Source organism: Octodon degus, unplaced genomic scaffold (assembly GCF_000260255.1).
Source record: "Octodon degus isolate 3935 unplaced genomic scaffold, OctDeg1.0 scaffold00034, whole genome shotgun sequence".
NCBI lineage: Eukaryota > Metazoa > Chordata > Mammalia > Rodentia > Octodontidae > Octodon > Octodon degus.
The window spans coordinates 4,706,307-4,726,440 of NW_004524610.1; the positions used below are offsets into that span (position 1 = coordinate 4,706,307).

General features: G+C 43.5%; 1 pseudogene; it reads right to left on the reverse strand.

Annotated features, from left to right (window-relative positions):
* Positions 1 to 18,134: 18,134 nt before the first annotated feature.
* LOC111811993 lies at positions 18,135 to 20,034 on the reverse strand (annotated as a pseudogene).
* Between the last annotated feature and the right edge of the window lie 100 nt (positions 20,035 to 20,134).

The window sequence follows — 20,134 nt, forward strand, 5'->3', positions numbered from 1 at the left end:
AACATATTTCCATCCACACAGACGAAAACAGAGAGAGAGAGAGAGAGAGAGAGAGAGAGAGAGAGAGAGAGAGAGAAAGAGAAGACAGAGACAGAGACAGAGAGGGCCAGAGAGAGAGACAGAGAGATACACATTAACAGAGACAGAGAGACAGAGAAAAACAGAGACACAGAGAGACAGGCAGAGAGAGAGCTCTTCTCATACTGTTGCCGCTCACACTGCTGGTCTTCCCTCAGAGAGCAGACGCAGAGCTGATTACACCTCCCAGCTGGAGGCTGCCCTCATCAGTCGCTTTCTCCAGCCCTCCTCCACTGATTCTTCTGCCAATTAGATGCCCGCCTTTTGAGCTGAGACAAGGGAAAAGAGACTGAGAAAGCACTGAGCATGGATGGAAAAGCATGAGGAAGGACCTATGGGTCTGTCTGCCGAGTTTTCTCATGAGGTGCCACACGCTGCCATCTACCTGAACGGAAGCAGCCTAGCTCTGGGGCCCTCGAACTGGAAAGAAATGTTTGGAGTCACTTGACTAAAGGTGGAGGAACAAGTATGTTTGCTAGTATTTCTGTCCCATTTTTAGAACCGATTCTCCTATTAGTTCTGTGAATTAGATGTGTGGCAGGGTGCAGGTGACTGCCCGTTTAGGTCCACTCTCTTCCTCGCGGGCCCCAACCTTAACTGTGAAGCTACAAGAACCACGCGAGCGTCTCACAGGTTTGGCCCGTGAGAAGTTCCCTCATGATTCTGTTTGCTTCTCCCTTTTCTTAAAATCTCACCCAGTTAATCTGTGATTTGATGAACAGCCTAGAATGTGAGATCTGGTATAAAATGCAGAGGTGACTTTTGAGCCCAGTTACTTATGAAGTTCCTCATTTCTAACGTTTTAGCACTTGTGTCCTGCAGTGTGTGTCATCCGCCCTTGAATTTATGGCCAGGACACAGAGTTTTTGCTGGATCCCACTGTTTGTTTCTGTGGAAACCCAGGGTTTCCTGGCTCCTCCCAGTGCTCCTTTTACCCCACCTTCTTACGCTGGTCCTTGAGACCCCGTGCTCCATCGTGTAAGGAATGAGTATTTCTCCAATAACCTGAAAAAAGAGCATCAGGCCCAGTGGTGAACTGTGGCAAGGAGCCCCAGCACCTGACAAGCCCAGGCAACAAGGGAAAGAAAGCAGGAGTCTTGCTCAAGCCTTGCTTATTCCCCTTCACTGTAAAATGAGATTTTCCTCTGCCTGGACTCGTCTTCCTGGAAACCAGAGCTTCCTCGTGGGATCTCGGCAGATGCTGGATTGTGGATAAAGCGATTCCCTGAGAAAGAGGCCAAAAGTAAAATCTGCCTATTGTGAGGATTTATTTAATAGCACCCTTAGCATGGGTTACACAACATGCATTTTATCTGATTCTGATTATATGGAACTCCAAAGTTGCTTTGGTAACAGAAAGTACTCTAACCTGTAATTAAACTCAGGATTTATACTTTTAAAAGGATAAAAATTGCTTTGGTAAGAGCTTTAAAATTAAAAAAGCCTATTAATTAGAACAACCAAGCTTAGTCTAACGAAATATCTGTATCTTCATGCTTCAAGCATTTGCCAACTTCATTGGAAAGACTATCTCTGATCTTTCATGATTACAGATAGAATGGAAAGACTATTTCCTCCTCGAAACCTCACCTGACAAAAAAGCTGTAGACATTGATAAGTGTCTCTAAAATTACAGTTCCTGGGAAAAATTTACTTCACTTCTGAATTGTTTTTGCCAGCATAATACATAAGAAAAGAAATCTCAGTGTTTTTCAAGTACACACTAAGCTATGACCATGCTTGTTAAGGGATCTTGAAAATTTTCCTTTAGAGGTACAGGGTGGGAAAAATCAGAGTCAAGGAAAAGAAAGGGCACGAATGGCCCGAAGACAAGGCTTTCTCCTCATTTCCCCGAAGCGAGCTCCGAGGGGCAGGAGCTGCGCACTCTCCCCTCGCGGGCGGGCGCAGAGTGAGGTCACCCTGGCATAGCGCAGGGCCTGGCTCCCGCCCCCTGCCTCCGCGAGCTGGCAGTAGATGTTTCTGAGGCCAGTCATGTCTCCTTCTTGTGTAAACTTCTCTCAAGCAGCCCACAGACAACACCCCGCCTGTTTTAGGAGACCTCGGGGCACGAAGCAAAGGCAGAATGGATGTTATCGTGGGAATGCCCAGGTCGAGACCGTAGCATCCCGGGCTCATCAGCCCCATCGGACTCCTACCGCCCCACCCTCCCGGCACACAGCTCAGCTGGAGGAGTCATTCATAACTCTGAGCATAATCAGAATAAATTAATGAGTCCTCATTACCAAAGGGCAGAAGGGGAAAAAAAACAAAAAACAAAAAACAAAAACTTTTTTCATCCCTGGAAACAAACATATATCAACTACGAAGTCTCTGAAGCAACTAACTAAAACCAGGCAATTAATTTATGCACTTTGAGAAGACCACATTTTCAGAGCTCTGGCTTCCCACTTAGCAGGCCAGTGAACCTATAAAACAAGACCGATCGTATGTTTATGAGAGAAACATTAAGGACTGCATAGGCTGGGCGATGATTCCTAATGCCGAATCACACGCTCCGCGCGCAGGGGAGGCAGGGCGCAGAGGTCCTGCCCTGCTGCTGGCGTCCACACGGTCTCCGGCCGCCCAAGGCAGAGGCTCAGAGACAGGTGCTTTGTTCTGACTTCGGATGTAGAAGTCTTACAGCACTTCTGTCGGGTGACATAATGATAGGAACTCACTTGAGATCAACGGATGAAGCACAATGGGCTATGCCGGTGGAGGCCGGGATATGCTGGGACGTGTCTTCCACTGTCTTAATGATGTGCTTTCAAAACCAAAAGTTTCTTAATTTCGATGAAGTGCAATTTACCAATTTTAGGTTTGTGGATCAAGTTTTGGGAATCATGCTTAAGGAATATTCGTTTAAGCAAATAGATTGCCCTATGTTTTCTTCTAAAATTTGTATAGTTCAAAAATTTACCCTTAAATCCAAGATCTATGTTTACTGAGTTTTTGTCTATAATATGCATCAAATGTTTCTTTTCTTTTCTTTCTCTGTGCATACAGCCATCTGCTTGTGTAAGCGCTGCTTGTGGTGGGATTATCCCCCTTCCCCAGTTAACTTATTGGCATCTTTGTCAGAAATTAATCTACCTACATAAGTGAATTTCTGGATCCTTTGTCCTGGTCTGTGGATCTGAATTGATCCTTAAATTGTCATCATACTATATCAACTATTGTAACTTCATCTTACAATCTGAAATTACATAAATCATCCAACTTCATTCTTTTTTCTCAAAATGTGATTTGGGGCAATCACTAGTTATAAATTAAAAAAACTCTTCTTTCATCAGCATAAGATTTTTTAAGTCCACAAAATAGAGTCAGCAATTTAATAAAGATGGATGTGTTCAACGTGGCTTCAGAGGCTTTCATCACAGTGAAAATACTACATTGATTTGAATAAGTGTTCTTCAGTTACGGTTTTCTCAGTGGCTATATTCATCATGTTAGAACTGATCAGTACAACAGCAACATCCAGTCTAAACACAGCAGGGATCCCTTTGGAAGGAGCTGCTGATTATTTGATAGCTGGAAACGCATGTACTAGGTACAGCCTTCAGCAGCTCCGGCTGCTCTGGTGACATCGCACAGCACAGCGCAGAAAGAGTGCGTCAGCACTTCCACTCCTGTCACTCTTTTCTCTCATGAGGCCATCCTCGTAGGATGATGGTTTTCACTTTTCATTTCTTTTGGTGGCATTAATGTTATCAGTCTAAGATGAGCAAAAGAGAAAGGAGGGGGGTGAAACAGGAATTAACTTCACACACTAACAGTTCACCTTGAGAGATTTATTTAGAAATGTGCCTTCCTGCTGCCAGGCATTTGTTGTCCCCACCTCATCGCCATGCTAAGGGGCCCTTCTGTCTCCTGCTCACCCAGGCCTGCATATTGTCAGATGTGGCAAGTGCAGAGGTGACCTCCCTGTGTCTCCAATGACTGGCATGGCTTTGTCTCACTCCCGCTTGGCATCCAACAAATCTACAGGACAGAACTGTTCTTGGTCCCTTGCACTCACTCTTCTCTCTGACCAGTGTCAGCAAAGGCAGTGATGACATTTTCCACTGTTTTCATGAGACTTCCTTAGAACTTTGAGCACACTACAGATAACCTTGGTAGTAGGTTCTTCAAACAACTTTTGAGTTTCTGTTTGTTCCAACTACTACTAAGTACTCAGTATATACAAGTTATATTTCTAATAGGATGTCAGAAATTGGAAGGGCAATTTGCATTTCTGAAGCCATCATAAGGATTTTTAAAAACTTCATTTGTAAAGAATACTTCTCAAATATACTGAATGATAGATAATGCTCTTTGTTGGCAAATGCCATCTGAGGGCAAATGCCAAAGCCCATTTCTATAGTTTGACTATAATTTTCAGCAAAATTTCTGGATAAAATTACAGTCCAATAATCAAAAGGAACAAGAAAATTACGTGACATCTTATTCTTTACATTTTCAAAACAAATTTGATATTTAAACCTGTTTGGGCTTTTGCTTTAGTGACTTAGTGCCCTGTAGTAATTTTAATTCTATTAAACATTTCTGTAGCAGTGGGGAATTTACATTACTAACAGTTGATTTATAATGTTTAATATATTTGGACATTTAAAAAACTATACTTCAGGAATTTTTTAATCAGATAACTTGGATTCATTTTCTTCTGTAAGTATATGTGATTCTGTGAAAATATATGCATTTAAGTCTTTCCAAGTATAATCAAATAATTTTTTAAAAATATGTTTACATTGCTTTCTCAACTAAGCTGAAATTATGGTTCATAGGAGTTTAAAAACTCAGGCAATAATACAAATAAAGGTTGCCTACTAGATTTGCTGGGGTCAGGCTGACTTACCAAAGGTCATGGACATCATCCCTCTCAATTCTTGGTGTTTCTTGCCTTTAAGAATGTGGCGATGCACCACTTCATCTCCTGGATTACCCAGCCAACTCTTGGTAGGGCGCAGAAATGCCATCCGCAGCCAAGAGATACAGCAGGGTGGAGGAGCTGCTGCTGGGGAAATGCGGTCTGATCGAAAGATGATTCAGCTCTGTAGCTGGGAAGGCCATGTGGTTCCGGAGAAAGCTCGGTAGCTTTGCTTCAATTTGTTTATATGTAGGATTTTTAAAGTTTGATCAATAATGTAAAACATAAAGTTGACACATCATTCAAGTTAGGTTAACATTCTTTGGGAACTAAAAATCAGCACAGTAGTATTTGGTCTCAGTTTAATATTTTCTTTGCAAGAATTGGGGCAAAAATTTTCCAGAGGACAGAAGACTATAAAACTATAAATAGTATTTTTCATTTTTTTGATAAATGGCATTTTAAATGCCATTGTTTTGATAAATGGCATTGTAACTCATTGACTACTCTTTAGAAAAGGAATTTCCAAGGATATAGCATAATGTATTTTGCAACAAATCTTTGTTTAAATGTTATGTCTGCTCATTTAAGATGAATTTAAAAGTAGCTACTAAAAATAAATAAATAATAGAAATAACCACGGCAGCAAGCTGGCTTTTCCTGGCCTTTTAGGTCCAGGTGGAGGGTTATAAGGGAATGCTTCCTCCCTGCTTGATTCAGCCCCACCGCTGCCAGTACGTTACGTAAGGTGAGCTTGCTGAAACTGGCTCTTCGAGGACAGTTGCGTGACTGTTGAGACCGTGACCCCTGCTGTGGCTTAGAATCGCAGTTTTGTCATCAAGGTTCATATAACTTAATAATTCTTGGGAATAGTCTCCCTAGTTCGGTGGTGGTGCCGTTCTTCCTCACGTTCCATTTCTGCTGTCGCTGGCCCGCCTGCACCTCGGGAAGGATGGCCTGCTCTGCGTCTTTGCATTCCAAGTACACTCAGCTCTACACTCCCTTTTCTCCCATTTGCCATGTAGGAAAGGCCTCAAGGAAGGCAGCAGGCTGAAAGTCAGGATGTCGCAATGCACAATCCCAGTGAAAATTCTATTCTGGAATTTTCGCAATGAGGACAAGTCGAAGCTTTCTTAGTCACAGTTTCCTCACACATGAAACAGAACTAAGAAGACAGTTAAATAATGTTTAGTGTTCGCTTGCTTTTGTCTCTGTTTAAAATGAGGCTAATTTCCAAAAGGATTACATGAAGTAGAGTGAGATACAAAAGAGACAACTACGGGCTGTGAAACAAGGGGGCTCATGGACACAGCCGTCCGACACAGGCCTCACTCGTGTGGACGTGTAGGGGAATGCGTGCTTTCTGCAGAGCAGGAAGGGCAACTGCTGTGTCCTCCTCTGCGCCTGCAACCTGGGGGCTGGGTGGAGGGTAGGTGGGGCTGAGGCTTCTTTCTCCTTATAAAAACCAACTTGGGAGTGTGTAGACTGGGGTGTGGATGCGTTGCTAAGACTCGGGAGCCAGGGTTCATGACTCACTCCCACTCTCACTTGTTCCAAGTGGCACCGGATGCCTAGGATAATCAGGTATCTGCATGAAGGTGAACTATAAATTTGCAAGTACCCTAGAATGTAGAACACAGTTTCTGAAAAGTTGTGTATGTGCACACAGGTAGAGAGCAAATCCCTTCCATGCCTCCCAGAGAACCTCACAAAACAAACACAATAATATGTTATGATAAAGTGAGAATCATGCTTAAATACCACCCACAGCAAGAAAGGAAACTCCCCCAATCACTGCCACTTGTGGTGCTGTGTCTTAGCCACAACCCACTGAGGCCCCTACGTAACCACTGGACTGATTTTCACAGAGATAGCCTGCTTGCATTTCTTTGTATCTCACAAAGATAGAACAGTTAATCCTCACCCATTTTTCAAAAACAGTGTTGATGAAGCCTCTACTAATCTGCAGGTTCCCCCTTGCAATCCTTCCTCTTTCTTCCTAATCTGCTAAAGAACCCAAATGCCTCACACAAGTCTCCATCCTGGGTTTATGGGGATTACATGCTCAGGAGTCAGCGTGGCGAGTCTGTCCACTGTGTCCTGCCAACTGGTGGCTAAGTCCAGATGCTCCCTCCAAATGCTGACCAATTCAAAAGGCTGGCATCAGCCTTGGGCTTAGTCATCAGCGTCTGATTGTCACTCCTGGATGCTACCAGCCATTGATGCTCAATCCCTTGATCTTTCAGTTTATAAAGATTGCAAAACAACAATATTCACATTCTATTATTTCATTGTCATGGATTAGTTGATATAAATTCATGAAGAGATGGTTCCTCTCAATGTTGTTCATTGACTCACAATTCATAATCAGTACTACTTAATTTTCCTATAGCCTTTTCTGAAGAAATACATAGCTAATTATTCTTCTGCAGAATAAGTATCTTTGTTTTTAAAAACATAGGGAATTATAGAATTAAAGTATTTTATAATAACTGAATTGTTTATTTCATGATACACACGTAGAATGCTCTGAATTCTATGTAGGTCATGGTTTTGATCTATACTGGAATAGATCATGGTTTTATATTTCCAATTATCTTCAAAAATGTTTGGATACTGTACTTTATTTCCATTGCTACACATAGAGTATTACAAATACTCTTTCCCTTATATCTTTCTTTCTAAGTAAATATTTAAGATAATTTTTTCTTTAAGTGCCTTGAAAATATTACTTTATCTCCTTATTGCATAAGGCATTGCTGTCAAAATGTTTTATGTGGGAACAGGGAGATAGCTCAGCAGTCTAAGCCCCTGCCTGGAAAGTACAAAGATCTGGGTTTGATCCTCAGTTCCACAGGCTGTGCCGCCCTGTCCTGGGCCTGCCAAACTGACCGCCTGAACTGGGCATGATGGCGCAGGCCTGCAATCCCAGCACTGGGGAGGGTGAAACAGAAGGAACACTGAGTTGAAGCTGTGTGGTGAGACCCTGTACCAAATACATAAATTTTAAAAAAATGTTTAATGTAAATCTGATTTTTTCCCTAATGAATTGTCAAAATTTTTCACTATCTCTTCCATTTTTTTCCTTTCTTTCAAAACAAGCATTTGCTAGAATATGTATTGATATTAGTTGTCCTGACAAAATATTCTCAGACACTCTGAGACACAAAGGCACAATGTGATCTTTCATTTTGTAGTTGGAATTTTTTGTGTTACTTTTCTGTGAGTTTGCCCACTTCCCTTTTCACTTCCCCCACCAAATTCTTTCAAAAGGTTCTATATGCATATGTTGGATTGTCTTTATCTATCTTCAATATTTTTCAGTATCTCAAACAATTTTAATTTCCTCTTTTACTTCCCATTATTTTAAAATAATGTCTTTCTTTTACCTTCTGGTTTTTTTTAAAATGTAGTTCATTGTTAGTATTTACTTTTTTCTTGTAGCTTATTCATTTTGAAAACATTTCATTTTATTTTATTTCTGATTCATTTATGAAACACGTTACCTCATTTCTGGTTATCCTAATTCATAAGGCTTTGGTCTCCTGGTTAGTTAGATACCAATTCAAGTACTCCTGAGGAGAGATTTCACAGACGTGATTATAGTCATTAATCAATGACTTTAACAATAGGATTATCCTAAGTTATCAAGGGGGGCTTAGAGCTAATTACAAAGCCCTTAAGTCAGAGAGATTTCTCAAAGTTAAGCCAAAGGAAATCCAATAGAGGAGAACTTAGATCTGCCTGAAGTCTGAGAAGGGTAGCTCTCCATTGCTATCTTTGAAAATGCAGGAAAGGAAACACAAGCCAAAGGTGTTAAGAGCTTCAAGAAGCCAAAAGGAAAATGGGTCTTCACTCATTCCAACCACTGTGCGAAAGTTTGCCAGTGAACTGAATCAGGTGGACTGAGGAGCTGGCAAAAATAAAATAAATAAAAAATAAAAAAATTCAGCTCTCCTGACAGCTTAATTTTGGCTCTGTGTGACCCAGCATGGAGGAGCCATCTGAGAATATAGGGCAGCGAGATAATAACTACTTATTTTAAGTCCTCTAAATTTATAAGCTGTAGCTGTAATATTCACCTACAAACAGCTCTTGCACTAAGCTGATATCTTAGCTCACTCCTCTCCGGTTGGCCCTCTGTCCTTGGGCATCCGAGCTCCTGCTGTTGGGGCTTACCTCGCGGTCCTGTCCATGAGGCCTCACACACATCCTGCGGTTTTCCACTCTGAGGCCCGCACGATCCAGATCTTCTAACTGTAAGAAAGTTGCTTCCTGAAGTATCTGCTTAGTCCTTCACAGAAATACCTTATAAATCAGTTTTGTGGTTAGTGTTGTTCATAGGTTTAAGTTCTAGGTTTAGCGCTTTGCCTATTCTTATATTGAGATTTAGGTAGTCAGACGCTGTGCAGCAGCCATCCTCCCAGGACAATGTGGCCCAGGGTCCTTGGGCTTTTACTCGGATTCTATAATTGTCCTCATCTGACCTGCACTTGTCAGGAGCAGCTCCCCTCATCTCGCTCAGCACTTTGAACTCCACTGTCACATGTTCTATGCACGTGACTTCAAAAACGCTATTTGATTGCTGCCTGCAGAGTGATATTTAATTTCTTTCTCAAACTGTAGACAATGGCTTAATTTGTTGTATTTCCATCACTTTCCAGTTGGATGAGGCGTCATACAACACCCAGCAAGCATGTCATGCATTCTGCTAAGTCTCCAGTTATGTCCGTCCAGAATGGGTGGAGGAAAGGAGTCAGGGGCAGCTCAGAAAATTCTTCAAGTTCATGTTTGCTTCAGCCTTAAGGACCACAAAGGTATTTCCTGAACATGCTCGCACTCCGCACCTATAGTAGCCTGATTAGTTGCTGCTCATGCCTCAAGTTGAGACACAAGCAAGCTATTCTCACACACAATCAGCCTTTGAGTACATGGGCTACATCCTTTTAAACAGGATATAAAGGGCCAGCGAGATAACTCGCTGTCTAAGCATCTGCTTAGGCAAGTGCAAGGATCAGGGCTCGATTCCCCAGTGTCGCATGATGCACCGGCCCCACCCTAGGGTGCACTGAGCCAATGATCCAGTCCAGAAGTGGGGCGCATGCCTGTAAATCCAGCACTAGGAAGGCTGAAAACAGGAGGATCACTTCAAGTCTGAGCTGCCCCATGAGACCCTGAACCAAATACATAAAAAAAAAAAAAAAACAACCCAGGATGTAGCATATTCTCTAGTCCATGTGCATCTGACCAACTAATTAAGCCAAAATGGCTTCATGAGAAAGTTTATATGATCCAACTAAATGCTACTCAACTAAGAGAACCAATTAAGAGAATAGAGAATAAGATTTGTTAAGAAGCTAGTAGTCTTTCTATTATACATCAAAGGAGTAAATTCATTTAAAGATCTCTCAAACTGCAGACATTTAGAAGAAATAATCTAAGAAAGCTCAAATTAGGTGTGTCTTCTTAGTATAATTTCAATTAAAGTTCACTTTGAGCCTTTGAATTTTTTTGCAAAATTAAAATCACTAAGCATAATCTCTCTCAGCTGTTGGAAAACTTAAATCGTAGAACGATGACATTAAATACACATCTATCATGCATAGCACCAAGAAAATATCTGAAAGGGTGCACAACAGTAGGAGTTTTTTCCCAAAGGAAAATCATTTCAAATCAATTTAAACAATGATGAAAATGTATTGATTCTTGCTGTGTGCTTTTTGTTCATTTGTTTGGTGTTTGTTTGTTGAGACAAGGTCTCCCTGTGAAGCCCAGGCTGGCCTTGAACTCAGTGCACTCCTCCTGCCTCCACCTCCCAAGTGCTGGGACCACAGGTGTGTGCCACCAAGCCTGGCCCAGGGTTTGTAGACCTGAAAATCCAGTTTGAATGACACTTGATTGTATTTCAATCTCCAGTCATGAGCTGGGGACAGAGGAAGGCACTCAGGCATCTGACTGCCACACTGGGCACAAATGCCTCGGCCTGTACATCTGAGCCAACACTGAAGGTCAAGGACCGTCCAATAATGCGAGGACGTAAGTGTGGAAAGGCAGCAACAGAAAGAGAGACAAGAGAGACAGAACAAAAGGAATGATTTTCAGTAGGCATTACATTTGAGTATCATTTTGCTGTTTTTTGTTTCTGTTCTGCATTCTCTAATGTGAAAAATAAAATATTTGCAGTTACTCTTAATATGAAGTGTAAAAATAATAGGTTATCAAGTTACTGTGAAGCCTAAGCAATCATTATATGCAAAAAGCAGGAGCTCCAGGCGGGATGACAGGTCTCTGCGAGCTCTCAGCCTATGAAGACCCCTTTGCGTCTGGGAGCTCGGGGTGCTTCTGAGCGCAGCAGCGCTTCTCCGGGCAGTCAGGGACGCGCAGCGCTCACCCTCTTCAGGAATGAGTCTGCGGAAAGTTAGCACAGACGCGTGGGTGTCAGCCTCGCGCAAGCGCAGAGCAGGTTCTCAAGTTGTCATTGCGTTTTTAAACTCGTCCTTGGGGTCTTCAGTCTGTCCAATGAAGCAATCATAAAATGTGATTGTAGGTCCACAAAAGAAACTGAATTTAAGCTTTAGAGTGGGAATCTTAGCACCAAAATTCACAACAGTGATATCTCAGATGCTGCAGGAAAGAGGAAACATGACCTATATGCTCAAAATTTCAATGTGACATTGAAGTAGAAGCTCTGGAAAACAGGCTCCTTAAGATTCCATATGGGTGTTGCTTTGCTATCACAATCATTTTCTTTGTACAACAGCACCATAGAGAGGACTTTCCACTCCATACTGGGACAGACATGCACGATACACCAACCTCAAAGGAATGGGAAGCGCCTTGCAGATCGGTAATGCTGGGACCACAGGTGTGGTCCAGGTGGGAGGCAGAGGCAGGAGGAGTGCACTGAGTTCAAGGCCAGCTTGGGCTACACAGGGCTGTGAAGACCTGGCTTCGCCTCAGGCCAGCACATGGAGGGGCAAGACCCACTCTGGGGGGCCAGCTGATTGGAGCGTGGATGGAATAAAAGCGGGAGGAAAAGAGAAGTGTGCGCACTCTGAAGAGCCTCAACCTTCCCTTGCGGGGCCTGCCAGCTGCCTGGCCTGTGGACAGGGCCTCACCTTTCCTGTGTCCTCAGATTCCAGAAAAGACTCCCATGAGGGACCCAGGAGCTTCAGCACTTTGGGACTGGGGCTGCTGCTGCACCCTGGACTCCTCTTGTTCTGTGGCTTCCATCATTTCATTTTGCCATGAAATCAAAACTGCCTGAAAAAATAAACTATTAATTTTTTAAAGGCACACAAAGTCATAGTTTTTAACAATAAAGGGGTTGTGCAATTACATGTAATTCTAAAAATCATCTCAATAATATTCTTAGGTGCAGCAATGTAGCTACTTACAAATTTACCCTTCCAAGTTTACCCCTTTCTCCCTCTATCATCCCAGAGTGACATGACCAATAGTTTCCTGGGTCTGTGCTCTTTCCAAAGTGTCCTGGAGATGGGACTCAACCCACCTTTGCGAAAGCCAGAAGCCACTGCCGGAACAGGGCGCCGCATAGTGCACTTCTGTGGCAGAGTCAGTAACAAACCACACACCCATCCGCTTGCTTATTGAACTTGCAGTCAACGACTTGTTGTCTGGAGCCAGGCAGGCCTGGTGGCACTGGGCTTTAGCCAAACATTTCAAACCATTTTCCTAAACGTTTCAGACCCAGCAAAATACAAAGCTGGTTTTACAAGTCCTTTTGTCTTTAATTTTTTAATTTGTGCACATTGTGAGGGAAATGGAAGCCATCTGTTTCGCTGGCACTTAATTCAACAAATTATTGTTTTGTAAGAGAAATATGATGTCCAAGAAGCTCGCGGCCCTGTCTGTGCTCCCCATTATGAATCCGGAAAAATAAAGTTTTCCAAAGGCAGATGGATCTCTGAGTGCAGAAGGTCCTGGGTTAGTGACAAACATTGTGGTCTTAATACCATTTATCCTAGAAAAGTTTTCTCCAATACCACCAGGGAGATTAATCAAAATAGTCTGGTGGATTTAATTATTAAGCTTTTGTTTCCATCTTCTTGTCTGCTTTTTCGTTCTTTTTAAACCCAACGACCCCTAAGTGCTACAGTCTCAGCCTCTGTAATTTCTTCTTTCCGTTCTCTGAGCATCAAACGCTGTTTTTCAACTAAAGGCTTTGATTATCTCTGAGCGATCCCACGGCCCTGGGCCGGCTTTGGATGCACGGGCCGTTTGCATTAGCCATACCCAAGCATATTCCAAAGCCCCAGTCTGCGGGGTCAGGATGTTTACTGCACATGAAAGGCTTCCTAGAGGCACAAGGTACAGAAGGCTCGGGGGTTCTTTGCTTTAGGATTTGGGGGTCATTGCTACCTTAGTGAGCACCCCAAGTCCCCTACAGAGGACAGAATATGGGGACTGCAAGTGCAAGCATCTGGCTGGATCAGATCTCTGTGGGGAAAACTTGGGAAATTCTGACTTACGTCTTTCCTCTGAGGTTTTATCTCATTACCTCTCTGGTGTCTAAGTTCTATATAAGTTCTATATAAGTTCTTATAGTTTAAGGACAAACAACAGACTGCCTTCTTTTAAAATTTAATTTTCTTTTCATTAGAGAAGGCAAGATTGTTCTCTTTGATTGAAGAGACAAGCCTACCACCAATAGAGAATACGAAGTATCGAAGAATGTTTTGCAATGACTTGAAGAGCAGCTACTCATGGACTTTGTGGGCTGCATAGAAACTGGGTGTTCGAACTGGGTTCTTTGGTCCAGTTCTACACCACTGTGTTTTTAAAGGTATTTTATCTATTAAAAATATAAACAACCAAACATGCTCACAAATCCTCTGAATATTGGCACACATCCTCTACCAAGATGGGAAGTGAAGGCATAGAAGGAAAAGTTTTAAATAGTCTAAAATTAACAAGTGATTTTGGAAGGCTTTTCTATAGTGGAGAATTCTGTCTCTATGCATGTATGCATGCATGTATGTATGTATGTACATATGTATATATCTACTTATCTGTCTGTTTATCATCTATCCATACCTATGCAAACATCTACAGATATACATTTTTCTCCCCTCAGTCTGAGGCTAACCTCTCAACAATGCCTTTTCAATATCTGTCTAAATCTCTTGTCTCATTTTGCTACCTGGTTAAGGAATCACCTTGGGAGACAGGTGGGTGGAGAAATTGCTCATCCGAAAACATCCTTGAGAACAGCCACATCCTTTGTCTGAGCTCATAAATCTTTCAATTCATGGAGGCCTGGGACCATGTGTGTGGTGGAGTCTGGTGAGGTGTAGGAAGGGGAGGGAAGAGATCTTGAGTTCATGACTCACAGAAGAAAAGAAATGACCTCCGAGCTCTTTTCAGACATGACACTCTCCAGCAGCTCCACTGTGCTCGAACCCTAACTTCAAACCACTGTACAGGAGAAAGAATCCTAACCACATGACCACTGCTCCTGCACATGCGACCACTGCTCCTAGACACATGATCACTGTACCTGGAGTTACCTGGAGTTGAGCGCACCCTGCATTCTGCCCTGAATCTGTCCACACGGTTTCTTTTAGAACAGTGCCCCAACTCAGGATCTCCAGTGCTGTTCCTGTTAATACACAAAAGGAATCATAAGAGTCATAACTTGCTCTCTGTTTACAGGAAATGCTTCTGCATTCCGTACGCCACAGTACGTTCATGGACTCATTCATAAACCATTCCGAGCCCTTCACTCACTCACACGTTCATGGCTGAACTTGCTCGGCCATTTAGCAACCATTTATTCATCACCTTCCACACTGAGGTTAAGTTGTTTCCCACTTTTTACTTTCCAACCAGGAAAAAAAAAATCACCCGACTGTGTGCGAAAGACTTCCACATGATATGTAAATGCCAAACCGAATAAATATTAAAGAGTAATATCAACATTATTAGCAGGTTTAATTCACTGAGCTTAAAAATGACGTTTGTTTGAGGAATCATAATACCCACATAATTCCAGGATTAATACTGGGTCCAGAGTCCCGGGGATCATATCCATAATATTCCAAATTTTTGTTGGTGGTTAAAATGTATGTGGTTAGTATAGAAAAAGGGAAACAATTTCTCTAAAGAAGTTTCCAAAACGTTTTAAAACAAAAAAATTATCCTCTTCTGCCTCTACCACCCACTCTCTTAAATACTTGCACCTTCAGGAGTCTCTCAACAAACCTTTTCTTTGCTTCTGTTTCTATCAGATCTCCCCAGAAGAGCTGTCTGTACCCAATGTTCTCAATTTCTTTTCCTTTCTTTTAATTAAATAAATGCAAATTAGGCTCAACCTCAGCCGCTCGGCCTCTAGCTCTGTCTTCTCTGCTACCCTGCCTGAAGATGCTGGAGCTCACTCTTTGGACAAGGCTCCCCAGCCCGGATTTTTCACAGGTCTTTTTCATACTTGGCTGTTGTGCAGACACATGTATTACACTAAGGAAGTGCTCCTGCCTGAGTATGTGCGAGGCCTCTCTGAGACCAAGTGCAGGCGTCCATCTCCCTGCTAGCAGTGCACAAGATCCCGCTGATGGGCTGGCAATGCGGCTGTAGGCTTAGCCTCTGACAGCAGCAGGACTGTTCTAGGGTCAGCGCCATCCACAGAAAACAGCCAAGCTGATTCCGGGGCTGCTGGAAGTAATCACCCCAGCAGAGGCACATCCGTTTTATTGAAGTATTGCAATTTTCCTTGCTTCTGTTTTGACACTTGGTGACCTATTTTTAATATAGCAACCAGAATGATCTCTGAAAAGCACAAGTCAGAACACACCACACCTGGAGGGAAAGTCTCCCCGAGTTTTTCCCTCTGGTACCCTGGAGCTCGTGCAACCTGCAGCCTCTGCGCCCTTGACCCCAGCCTCTTCTGCTCCCGTCCTGCTCCTTGCCCACTCCACGTTGCCCACTGCAGGGGTTGCACCAGCAGGCCTTTGCTCCTCTCTGCCTCAGCACCACCACCACACTCTGCCCTGAGAAGCTGCTGGGCCCTCCCCTGTCTCTTGAACTCTCTGATGTCATTGCCCTGGTAAAGCTCTTTTAAGCACCCACTGGGCACCAAAAACACCCCTCTCTTCATGCCTCCTTTCCATCTTTTAGGTTTTAATGTTTCTACCAAGGGCTCGCAGTCATCTGATCTATTTTAATTCACGTCTGTCTTTTCCCTTCACCTCCATCTCTGTAAGGAAGGGCTCTGACTCACGGCCAGATCTCCACCTGAATGCCCACCTAATGTGTGGGCAGCAGGATGGGCTGGTATCTGAAAGCCTAGAGCATTCCTCAGAGCTCTTGGCTAATGGCGAGGAGTCCCCTCCCTCACCAAACACCAGTTGTTTGTTAAAACAAGAGTCTTACTTCATAATGTCCAGGAAATGCTGAATTTAAAAAAGTAAGTTGGATCTAAACAAATGAATGTACTATCTGGTGGAAGTGGAATGAAATAAAATATCCCAGTCTCCAAAAAGATCATCTCTTTTAAATTCACTTTCTAAATTTGAGATATTAGGGAACTAAAGAACCCAAAATTAGGTAGTGTGTTCTGTGGTGCTTCGAGTCCAGACACTGAGATAAGCTTCTCCAACTTCGGCACAGAGCGAGGCGTCCACTGCGACCTCACCTCTTCCTATCAAGGCGGCCTTGGACAATTCCATGGAAGATCAACACCGAGCTTAACTCTAAGCCAGACAGCCACTGGCTCCTATTTCTGCCTCAGTGTGTCTCGGGACCCTCAAACCCGTCCCACCAAAATCCAGCCCTTCACACCTCCCCAGACAAGGAAATCTGAGGCCCCCGAGTGAATCCTAGTCTCAAACGCTTCACAGAAATTTAGGACACAATCCGAAACCTGGAAGGTAGCTTGAACCCGTTTCTGCTCAGCCTGGCAACCGTAGGTTTGCACCAGAAAACAGTGTCTGTCTGCCTGCCTCTTCGTGGCCTTGAATCTGCTCCACTCAACGGCACCGCGTTGCTTTCTGCCTGGGCTCCGTGCGCACCTCCCGGCCACGGCCTGGGCTCGCCCGCAGGCCTTGCACATCTTTCCCCGGGAGGCCAAGGCGAACGCTGAACATGCGCATGGGGTCGCGTCTCTGCTTCAGGGCTCTCCCCTTTGTTCTGAAAATAAAGTCCATACCCTCAGCACTAGGGCAGGCCAGCTTCTGCTCTTCTCGTCGTTTTCTTTGGAATGAGCCTGTGCCTTCACGAGAGAGCCCCCACCTCGCAGACACGAGGGACTGAAGTCGCAGCTTCAGCCCTTCCTTCCCTGGTGACAGCTCCTGGACGCGTCACAGTAGCTGCTGCTTTCAGGAAGGCTTTCCCAGAGACGGCAACAGTGGACGTCCGCGCTGCGAGGCCCAGGTTCTCACTATACACGATCCCGCGGAACTCGCGGAGCTGCTGCCTGGCCAGTGGCACCCCCCGAGCTAGCGAGGAAACTGAGGTGTGACCACGTGTCAGGGCAGAACCTCACCTCTCCCTGATGTCTGTGAGAAAGCGCCGCAGATGTGCTTCCGAGAGAGTTTTTGGCTTTAATTATAAACAATTTCACAATTAATCAGTCAAGAAATAACGCAGTAAGAGAAAAAAAAAAAACAGAAACCAAAGACAAATTCCTGAAAGCATCCATGTCGTCTGTGCCAGGGCTGTGCTGTCCCTGGTGCCGGCTGTTGGCATTCCCTGACCTGGGCCTGCTGTCCCCCTTTGCTCCTCTGTGGTGTCTATCTGATTGTTGTGGGAATTAGAGGCTTTGCTTATGGCTGATGGATTCCTTCTTATCTCAGGCAACAGATCCTCAAGGTCAAACCCAGTTTCCAGGCAAAATACAGACACTGGATAAATATTTATTAAGTGAACGGATTAATGAATACGTGCTTTGAAGAGAGATTAGTGTAAGTGGAGAAAGTACGTTAGTACAAGGAAAACTGCATGCACTCAGCAGTGTGCTAAAGAAATTTTTATAAGGATGCTATAGTTATGCTAGCAATTAATGTTGAATGCATCAGCTTTTGGGTTTCTCTGTGTTTCTCTGTGGCCTTAAGTAGCACTTAGTAGGAGTAAGAGAGTGTAATTCCTAGCTGTGCCCTTTTGGCTCTGTTGAATAAGTATAAGCATCGTTACCAATTTGCATCTTTTCTCTGCTGATGTTTGAGCAACTTGCTATTCAGCAGTCAGTGGCTCTGTGCGAGTAGACCTGGTTGGCACAGGGCAGCAGCCGGAAACCCCAGACTTCTACATCGGCATTATGCAGGAGGTGGACCCTGGTGCTGTGGCACAGACTAAGGTCAAAGGTGAACATCAGTGTGGCCACCAGCGCGGGGGAAAGAACCTGTTCCGGACTCCTCCACAGGAAGCTGGTCTCTTTCCCTTCAGGGTAGATTTTCTCTGCCCAATAGAGATCAATTAATCTTTTCATGCCCCAGTTTATGCCCCTATAAACTAAAGAAACCCTTGCTACCTATTCCCAGAAGAATGTTCTGATAAATAATGAAGTCATGTCTGAAAAGCACTATATAAAAACAATGTATAATTATGACTTTTTTCCTATGGTTGGAATCAGCTGGTTTCCCACAGTTTCTAACTCGTCGGAGCAACTGCAGGTCAGCAGGCTGCTTTCCCCCCTCCCTTTCTGGAGTCCCTCGAGCAGCTCATAGCAGGACTAACACGCACACACGTATAGCCCACATTCATCAGCTGCTTCTTGCAGAAACAACAGCAAGCAGGTGCTGCACATGGTGTTTCTGTTTAAAAAGAAATGAGGGGAATTTATTTCCTTTGCTATATTTCCCAGGCAAAGCACTCTCAATAGCAAATGCCTTAAAATAAATTATTGAGGAAGAACAAAAACATGATAGCCTTTTTTTCTGAGCCAGAGATGGATGTTCCATTGCTGTTAGAGAAGCTGTTTTTGGAGAAGTCTTTAAAGGACCTTTTCATACTTATCTAGGTACAAATATTGTAGGTAAGTGAATTCAGCAAAATACTCAAGATAGTCCACTAGTCCATAAGAGTAGTGAGTTATCAGCACAACTGAAAATTGTCCTAAGTTGTTGACTTGAGCTTTTTACAGCTCAGCCTATTAATATAGCTTTACTTTTTTTTGAAGTTTCAGCGATTATTTTTAATTTTTATTTTATTTTTTCCCTTCCTTAGGGGAGGCTTATTTTTTTGTTTTAGGTGCTGAGGACTGAACCCAGAACTTCCAGCTTGCTAGGCAAGCATTTGCCTGCTGAGCCAAATCCCCGGCCCCCACAAACAGTTTTCTCTCAAGAACAGCTACTCCAGCTCCTTGCCTGGTCAGATTTATGCATACAATTTAACTCCAGGTGTTATTTTCAGGATTATACATTCTACTGTGTTCAGACAATTCATAGACTCCACACCTGCGATTATATACAAATAACCACCAAGTTCACAAACTGCAGACTGACTTCTGTGAATGTTGAGTGGAGCACAGCTTGTCCATAACTTTGTTATAGGATCAAATACACCCTAATTTTTCAGTGTTTTCTGGCCATATGGATCAGAGCCACCAACAATGTATAATTACCATTGCGAGCACACACCCCTGCATTACAGCAGTTAGTCCTCAACTCTGGAACAGGAATTCAGCCCTCAGTGCTCAGATCATACACCTCTCCACAGCTCAAGTCATGCGTGTGGCTGTTCAATCCACCTACCACCCAGAGCTGGCCCAAGAGTACAGCCATTTGAAAGCAGGCCCTTGGTGTACTCATGGGAGTAAGAAAGGACCAGGGGTCTGTATGTGGATCAGAGCATTCAACTGTTCGAGGACATTCTTCTGTTGTAGCCACCTGTGGCTGTGAGCGTGTCATTCATCTCTGCTGTCCCGAGACCAGATCGTGCATAGTGTAGAGGAGACATGGGATTGCCCTTAGGTCATCGGGTTGTATCTCAAAGCTTAAGCTCTTGATTCATTTTGGAGTGCTTGTTGGTGAGCTCTGTGGGCTGTTTTACTCATGAAGGAATACTACACAGAGCTTACCATTCAGCAGAGACAGGCACAAATGAGTGTTTCTTTGGGTTTTTTTCTCAGTCTGCATTCACTGTTTAATGAAAGTAACATAGAAACAAATACATGCAAAGAATATTTTTTACTTAAGATATAATCTACATATTATGAGGTCTGCTAGACATCTTTTT